Consider the following 9,775-nt stretch of genomic DNA (forward strand, 5'->3'; position numbering starts at 1 on the left):
GAGAAAGGAATTCCTTCTCACCAAGCATCAGTGGCAAGAGCACCCACTGCTTACCCTGAGGCTGCTAAGCAGCAGTCTCTGGATCTTACACTACATAGTCTTAGTTCTCCTTTGATATAGTGTTGAAAAGTCCCCTTTAATCAGTTAACATTTGGCTGGACCAAATGCCACCTCTTAAATTTGTCCTCATGTTTTATAAGTCTGAGACACAAGGCACCCCAATTTTGTCAAAATTTTATCTGCCTTCCTGGCCTTGAGAGATATGCATGCCTGCTATCCTTGCTATTGTCAGAGAATTGCTAATTATGTCTGTGGGTATAGAAACTGGAAGCCTTGTGAGATGAGGGAGAACTTTTGAGGAGAAATTTTAAAGAGAGTTTTTGGAGAGAGAACTTTAGGGGAAGAACTTTTTTTGAAGAATAATGAAGAAATAGTTTCTGTCCTGCCTGGTCCCTCAGCAGCTTTGTTCAAAATAAACCACAGATGCTTATATTAATTATAAACTACTTGGCCGATGGCTCAGGCTTCTTATTGGCTCTCTCTTAATTATTAACCCATTTCTACTAAACTATGTATTGCCACAAGGCTGTGGCTTACCTTGGTTACTCCTTTGGTTACATAGCATCTCCCCCTGGCGGCCCCTCTTGGCCTTCCTCTTCCCAGCATTCTCCTAGGCTGGTATCCCCACCTATACTTCTAGCCTGGCTACTGGCCAATTGCATTTATTCATCAATCAATAATAGAAGCATATATTCACAGCATACAGAGGGCATCCCCATCATTTCCTCTTTTCTGTCTAAATAAAAAGGAAGGTTTTGACTTTAACATAGTAAATCATGTATAACAAAACAGTTGTCAAGCAAGAACTATAGTTAACAATATTTAGACCACTAACATTTGGGAAAATTTAAAGAAAATATTCTATCATCTATCCTATCTTTGTGAGTCTAAAGTTTTATATGTAACTTATCTTTTATCATAACTAAGGAAAAACCATAACCACAACTATCTGTCTTCAACTCCATCAAAGACCCCAGAAGGGTAATATAAAAACTAATTGACAGAAACAATCCATTGCCTGGACAGTCACCCAAAGTTCCTCTGTAATGTTGGGGCATCCCTCTCCAGCCTATAGGCCCAGTGTCTGATAGACTTTTCTGAGAAGCAGGAAATTTGGAACTATCCCAAATGTATTTGCAGTTTGTCAGTCATTTATCTCTGTGTCCTGCAGAATGTCTGGCAGACTCTTCCATAAAGCAGGAACCCTGAAGGACTATCCCATCTTGTTTTGGCAACTTCAACAGTCATTTTTTTAAACCTACTTATCCAGTTTGAACAGTGTGCTTACTGTCAGCAATTGAGGCAAGAGCAGTTCTTTGCCCAATAGGGCAGTTTTGCCACATTGAAGGCAAACTCCATAATGAGTTTCTTTGATGCCCATCTTCCTCTCTGATGTAATTGGTGTTGCTAGGAGCAGTTGTGTCTCATTGTAATGAAAAACCTAATAAACCATTTTAAATGCCATATTCTGTAGGTCTTTGAAAGGTTTTGAAGAATGCCTATCCATTTGAAATATATCTTTGTATATCTAGAAAATCTAACTAGTATAACTATAAGTTTTGACTACTATAGTTATGATTACATAACTATAATCTGTATTAATTATACATTACATTTTTAAATGAGTTGTATAAACACAATACCTAAACAAGAGTAGAAGTATACATATAACAAAATTGACCTTAAATTTGTATTAATAAGCCAAAATCCATACCAATGTAAAGTATACATTTCTATATCAGAATAAAGAGCCACAAGAAGGGGCTGGAGAGATGGCTCAGAGATTAAGAGCACTGACTGCTCTTCCAGAGGTCCTGAGTTCGGTTCCCAGCAACCACATGGTAGCTCACAACCATCCATTATGAGATCTGGTGCCCTCTTCTGGTATGTAGATATACATGGAAGCTGAATGTATTATACATAATAAATAAATAAAATCTTTAAAAAAAGAGCCACAAGAAGAATGATACATGTATGAACTAATTCGTTTATCCTAAGATCTTTTTAGCCAACCTTACCTGACTGTTGTCTAGCCTCTGGCCTGGACCCTGACCCTGAGAGGACACTGAGGCTGGAACTCAGAGGTCCTTGCTAAAGCATAAACAGGAATGACCCTATTTTGTCTTTACTGTGAGATTATTTTCAAGTACAAGATGGAGGCAGGCAGGTTCATCACAGACTGGATATACAGGGAACCTAGGGGGCAGGAGAGTGGTACACAGTTCCATTTGTTTGGACATGTTGACATACAGGCATCCTGGTACATACAGAAAAAGGTGGCTGGGCCCTTGATGCTATCAGATGAAGACAAACCTTGTCTTGTGCTTAATAGAGAGGCTCTTGCAAGCACAGCTCCTATGAGCCCTGAACCTGCATACTATGGGTGTGAATGGGTCTTAGAATACAGACCTTGGCCACCAGAGGCCACCTCTCTTGGTTAGCCAAAGGGTACTGTCTGCATGGTGGGAAAGGACTACTCACTGTTCTAACTCCATTCTGCTTCTATGACCTGATTCATATCCCAGGAACTGCAAGTCTGAGACTGCCCATCACAGTCACCTCATGAGGAGGGTCTAATTGCTCTCTTCAGGCATTGTGAGCTCCTGGGCACCAGCTGGATCCCATGAAGCAGGCCCCCAGGGTCAGCATCAGTCAGACATTACTTGCACTGTGCTTCAGGCTGCTTGTTTTACATTTTATCCTTTAAAATTATGCATGTACAATGGGGACCAGGCTTCAAATGCCACCACGTGTGTGGAGGTCAAAGTACTACCTGAGGGAGTCAGCTCTCTCCTTCCACCATGTGGGTCCTAGGGATAAAATGAGTTATCAAGCTTGATGGCAAGTGCCTTTACCTGCTGAGCCATCTCACTGGCCCCACTCTGCTTGTTTTTTATCTGTGTTTATTCTTTCCCTGGACAATCCTGAAGCTCTCCACACAGAGGGCTTAGGATGCTTTCCCCTCTTCCTTCCCCATGTGGGTCATACTGAACACATTCCTTCCTTGCCTTGTCCTCTGTCTCTCAAGGTGGCAGGTGGCTGGATCTGGTATTCTGGGACCTCAGAATCAGGACTCCAGCTTAGAAATCTGATGACATCCTGAAAGGGCTAAAAGAGGTAGACAAGTTGGGCAGAAGGGGGCCCATTGTCATTGACCACAGGAGGGTTCTGAACACAGTGTGGCCTGTTTCACAGTGGGTGCATACATCAAACTTCTCCATGGCTCAGGGAAGAAGCCTGACAGGCAGCCACATTCTCCAAACAATCTCTCCTCTCTCCCAGGACTCTGGGATTCTCAGTTCTGACCCCTAAGACCCAGAAGACTGGATGGAACATGTGCAGGACAAGGGGACATCCTTGGTCTTGTTTGGTGGATGGGAAGGCCAACCTTAGGAGGATCACAGCCCTGGGAGCATCTCTGAGGAGGGACATACAGAACAAGCACATGTAATCCATCCACACCGTGGAATATTATTCAGTCTTCAAAAGGCAGGACATGATGAGTTAAGGAGGTGTGTAGGAAAAGGACACAGTCATGACGGAAGACATAAAGCTAATTTTTTCTAGTTTCAATACCATTGTAGGTTTTTGTTTTGTTGATTAGCTTTTGTGGCAGTTTTTTAATTCAACTTTCTATGTTTTGAAGCAGCAAGGAACATCTTTGCATTTCAAAAGAGTACATGTGTTTGTCCTTTGAGGTGGTGGCTGTAAAAGTTGGGCTTTCTTTTGAATACCATTGACCAGTAATGCAACAGTAATTAGACACAATTAGTTATTCAATACATGTGTTGAACTGACTTATTCAGAAAAAGTGATCAAAAAAAAAAAAAAAAAAGCCTGAGTGGGTGAGTGGGGTTTACAGAGCAAGTTCCAGGACAGCCAGGGCTACACAGTCTCAAAAGCCAAAACCCAAAAAAATCAAATCCAAAACAAACAGGATGAAAGAGGTTCAAGTAGCCAGGCAGTGGTGGCACATGTCCTTAATCCCTGCATTCAGGAGGCAGAAGCAGGCAGATCTCTGTGAGTTTGAGGCCATACAGAGTAAGTTCCTGGACAGCCAGGGTGGTTACACAGAGAAACCTTGCCTCAAATTAAATAGATAGATAGATTGATAAGTAAACAAATAAACAATTGAAAATAAATAAAGTCTGTTCTTGTCAGGTATGGTGGCTCATGCCTTTAATCCCAACACTTTGGAGGCAGAGACAGGCAGAACTCTTAGTTTGAGGCCAGCCTGGTCTATGGAGTAAGGGTTATACAGAGAAACCCTGTCTCAAAAAATAAATAAATAAAAAACAAGAATCATCCAAACAAACAAGAAAGTTTGTTCTTGAGGGATGGACTTGTAATTTGAAATTCCCATATTATATATATATATATATATATATATATATTATATAATATATATGAGAGAAAGAGAGAGAGAGAGAGAGAGAGAGAGATCATCTGTGTATACCCAAGAAGGCCAGAAGAGGCATCAGATACCCTGGAGCTGGATGGAGTTACAGCTGATTGTAACTGATGGAAACAAACTTGAATCCTTCAGAAGAACAAATGCTCTTAACAGCTGTGCCATCTCTCTGGACCCTAAAGCATGGTGACATTTGTAGCTGATGTTGGGAATGACAAGTGTCAGCAGTCGAAGGAGAGAATTGATTCCTGACAGTTGTCCTATGGCTTCCACTCTTGAAATGTGGCACATGTGTGTCTCACTCACACACACAACACTAATGAATTTGGTGATGATGATTGTGAAAGGCATGATGACACATGCCTTTACTCCCTCACTCCCAGCACTCACGGGGGGGGGGCGGGAGGTGGAGGAAAGAGGATCAGGAATTCAAGGTCATACTTGACTAGAGATCAAGGCTAGATTGTTCTACCTGAGAGTCTGTCTAAACAAAAGAAGAACGCTGTACACTGTACACAGCTCAGGACATAATGCTAAATAAGCATATCATATACACACACATGAGAGCCCACTGGCACAGGTGAGAATTATTGCCATGCCCTGCCAGGGTGAGTTCTTCTGCAGTAAGGAACAGTAGCTCTTGGCCCTGGCTGGCCTAGAATGACTCCTCTGTCAACACAGCAGTTGGCTCCTGTGGGAGAAAGTTCAGAGGCAGATAACTCTGCCCTGTGGGTGAATGGGTGAACATCTTCTGGCTGATCAATTGTGTATCCACACAAACACAGAATGGTCACTGATGGTCACATCACACTGAATCCAATTAAAACCATTATAGGGAGCTTGCAACACACTGGCAGATGATGTAACCCTTCACTTGGAGAAAGGAGATATGCTAAACTCTGGGGTAAGGCAGTGGATACTCCTTCCACCATCCAGAGTGTGTGTTAGGGATGGGCAGATGATGAGCCTCCAACTCTGTCTCCAGGGCTTGATCTAGTGCATCATTCTCTATCTGAGTACATTGGCAGCCAGTGTGGGAACAGCTTGGAGCTGAAATGATAAGGTCAGTCCCTTATCTGACCAGCTGATCAGCTGACCTGTATCAGTTCTTTTCACCCTCTTAGCTGTTCTGTTGTTTTTATTTTTCCAGATAGGGGTTCTCTGTGTAGCACTGGCTGTCCTGGAACTCTCTCAGTAGACCAGGCTAACCTCAAACTCACAGAGACCCATCTGCCTCTGCCTCCCAACTGCTGGGATCAAAGGCATGCCTGGCCATCTTAGCTGTTTCGTGAGTTGAGTTACTAGTGATAACTAGTGTTTAAGATTGGAATGGGGACTGGAGTGATGGCTCAACTGTTAAGATCACTGGCTGCTCTTTCAGAGGACTCACGGTTCCTTTTTCAGCACCTATATGGTGACTCACAATTGTCAATATCAGCGCCCTCTTCTGGCCTCTGAGGGAAAATACCCATATACATAAACAAAAACACCAAAACACTATAATGGATTAAAGAACTCCTGATGGGCAAGGCAAGAGAAAGCAAGAAAACTGAAAGGCGGGTGGATTTGCTGTTACTCAATAATCTCTAGCATTGTGGAAAGACACCCAGTGTCTGTCTATGTTAATGTCACAATATTCTACAGCAGTGAAACAGATCATCAAATTCACAGGAATCAGACCACAGAGTCATGGTTGGTACGGGGGTGGATAATGTCCAGTTGGTAGGGACAGAGTCAATATGTGAAGCCGAAAGAGTGCTGGAAATGAATGGTGGTGATAGTTGTGCATAAATGGACTCAAAAGAACTGAGATTTACATTCCAAAAAGGTTAAAAGAGGACAAAGGAGTGAATGGCTGCCAGGGCTGGTGACACAGTTCATGGATCAGGTGGAGGGAGTGAGACAAAATGGACCAATGGCTGGACTCCCATCCTGAGACATCAGTGAGGACTGGGAGAAGTTGGCTAAGGTGTGGGGAGATGATTAGCCAATCTGAAGATGAACTGTTTGGAGGACATCAGGATGCAGGTTACGGTCACAGATGCTCTGGCTGACCCACCCATCCCAACACAATTCTATTTCCTTTTTGTCCATGCTAAATCAAGCCTGCCTCCCACTTGCAAAACATCTCCCTGAGGGTGATCCAGACATCTGGCAAGCTGGCAGAGAACTGAGAGCCTCCAGGCAGTCAGGCCTTGGGTTCAGGGTTGAGTAACTGGGTGAAGGATGCTGGCACTCATGAATCCAGCGGGCATGAGTGGAACAGCATTGTCCCCAGGAGCCTCTCATCACCATTTGGATCCTGTGTGGTCAGAGCAGGCCACTCACTGTATATTTCCAGTCCTGTAAACACGAAATTCAGCATCTACCTTCCTACTTCTGAAGGTGTGTATAGCATACGGTTCTTCTGATCTCCCTCACTCCCTTTTTGCAGTGCTGGAGAGTAAACTCAGGGCCTCACATCCACATGGCAAGTGCCATTTGCCATACCTCTAAGCGACACCCTCAGCACACAGTCAATTCCGATTTTCCCCGGTGAAAATTAGCCAATTCCAAATCAATACACAGTTGCATTTCTGCAAACCTCTTGCCACAAACCTCCATTTATGCATTTTTTTTGCTCTTTTTTGCATTCTCTCCCCTTTAAATATGCTTTTCTGTTTTTGTTTGTTTGTTGACAGGGTATCATGTAGCCCCTATGTAGTTGAAGATGACCTTGAACTTCTGATTTCCCTGCTCATTTAAATGCATTTTCTCTGTAAGACATACCCCAGGCTCCCTGCTCCAGAGATCCCTAGGCAGAGCTTTAGATATGAACAGGCCATTTGAAACAGCCAAAAAAGTGAAAAGAATGTCTCCAGTGTGAAAACATAGCAGTCACCAGACTAGGAGGACACTGTTGATAACAAGAGAGCCAAACAAAAAGGCTTTCTGTTTACATTCAGTCAGAAATGGACAAATTGAGATACACACATTTTTACTCATCTTTGTGCATGTCCACAAATAACTCACAAATGATCGTTTCTGGATTATAATTAAACTTTAGCAAATAGGTAATATAAAAGCATGCAAAATCCTTGAATACTAAAAGAGTCGTGGTAGTTTTGTTTCCTTCTGAGCTGTTCTTGAGCCTCTGGGCCAGTAAATTAGATATCTCCTGACTAGTGATATTAACCTCTGTTAGGATTTATTGAAGACATGCTAGAGGCTAAAATCTACCCCTAATATTTGCAAGGCCCTTAGCAAAAGGAGTCAGCTCTCCCATCTTTCCCAGATTGTCGGGACTGAAGGATTCCTGGAGGCAGGAGCCACTTTGAAATCCAGGAAGTATCTTGGTCTCTGTAGGCTCCTTGTCCTGTGCCTGTGACAAAATCCTGATAAAAGCAGCCTAAGGACAAAGGGGCTTATTCTGATGTTTTATCACAGTGTGTGTGTGTGTGTGTGTGTGTGTGTGTGTGTGTGTGTGTGTGTGTATTATGTGTGTGTGTGTGTGTGTGTGTGTGTGTGTGTGTGCAGGAGTATATGTGCTTGTGTAGAAAGGGCCCTGAGTGGCCAGAAGAGGGTGTTGGATCCCCTGGAACTGAAATCAGAAGTGGTTGTAGGTTGCCATGTGGGTGCTAAGAACTGAACACTTGCTCCCTGCAACAGCAGTAAGTGCTCTTAACAATTGAACCAGCTCTGTAGCCCCCAAATAGTGGGATTTAAACCTGAATTATATAACATAACTGAATATTAAAACCTTATTTTTTTCAAAACTAGAAGTCTGTTCAAGCCTTTTGTGTCTTCTCTTTCCTAGGCATTTAGTGTTTACAGTGAAGGCATAGTTACTATAACCACCACATGTACTCTACAAGAAAGAATGTCCCAGCCTTCATGCCCAGCTCTTGTCAGTCAATCCCACAGTGTATTTTGAGTTCCTCACCAGAGTGGTGGGAAAATGGATGCTTTATTTTTTCTTGGGAAGGAATGCTTCATTATTCAAACTTGGACAGCCTCTCTGTCATCATGAGGATCTGACACCCCATTCTTCAGAGCAGTGTGTGTGTGTGTGTGTGTGTGTGTGTGAGAGAGAGAGAGAGAGAGAGAGAGAGAGAGAGAGAGAGAGAGAGAGAGAGACAGACAGACAGACAGACAGACAGAGACAGACAGAGCAGAGGGCACAGCTGCAGGTCCTCTTCCCATGGACAGAGCTGTCACTTGCTTTTTTGAGGGAAGAGATAGTGAGATATGGAGAAACTCCCTAAGGCCAGAATGGGGAGCTCAGTACTATGATGTCACCAGCCCAGTGCACTCCCAACAGAATGCTGAGTCAGCCTGTGCAAGGGCCAGAGGAGGAGCATGGGTGTAAGGCAGATACAGAGACTGGGAAGGGGTGCTGGGAGTGCTCCTAACACTATACTGTCAGCTGTCTTCACACTCAGCCTCACAATGAACCATATACATCTGTTTTGTCCCCCCCCCCCACCGAGTACTAGGAAGCAGACCAAAGCTCTGGGTGGTTAATGATGCTCACCAGGTGCAAGGCAGAGAGCTACCTTGTCTCAGCACATGAGGAGAGTCAAGAAGGCAAATGTGTGGTGAAGAGGCCCTTATACTTTTCTACAATTTAGAAGGGAGACCAAAAGAGGGATGAGGACAAAAGGACACATGAGTCACGAGCAAGGGTGTAAAACTGATGGGGGATGTCCTTCTGTATGCTGTAAATATATGGTTCACTTATTGGCTGATGAATTAGGCTGTTTTGGACAATGGACAGGGAAGATTTAGACAGGCAGGAAATCCAAACAGGGATAGAGAAAGGTAATAGGCAGAATCAGAGAGATGCCATGTGGCTCTAGGGGAGGTAGGTTGCCTGGGCACTCTCCGGTAAGCCAAGACCATGTGGAGATACATAGATTAATAGAAATAGTAACTAAGAGAGAGCTAGCCAAAAGAAGCCTGAGCCATCAGCCAAACAGTTTATAATTAATATAAGCCTCTTTGTGTTTTGGGGACTAAATGGCTGTGAGACTGGGTGGGACAGAAACTTTCGTCCACATAAAACAATTTTTTTCTAGTTTCAACACTGTCATAGTTGTCCCCTCCCTTCCCCCATCCCATAATGGACATGGGATATCAACTCTCTGAGTAATGAAGTACCAAAGAACCATTTTTGCATTGCGAAAGAATCCACCCTGTGTTCTTCTTTTGAGTAGTGACATCTTTTTAATCCCACTGACCATTAGTGCAGTAGGAATTAGACACCACTAGTCACTGAACACATTTGTTGTGTTGACCCACTTTGAAAAAGTATTTTTTAAAGAA

The sequence above is a fragment of the Cricetulus griseus genome, chromosome 2 (assembly GCF_003668045.3).
Source record: "Cricetulus griseus strain 17A/GY chromosome 2, alternate assembly CriGri-PICRH-1.0, whole genome shotgun sequence".
Classification (NCBI taxonomy): Eukaryota; Metazoa; Chordata; class Mammalia; order Rodentia; family Cricetidae; genus Cricetulus; species Cricetulus griseus.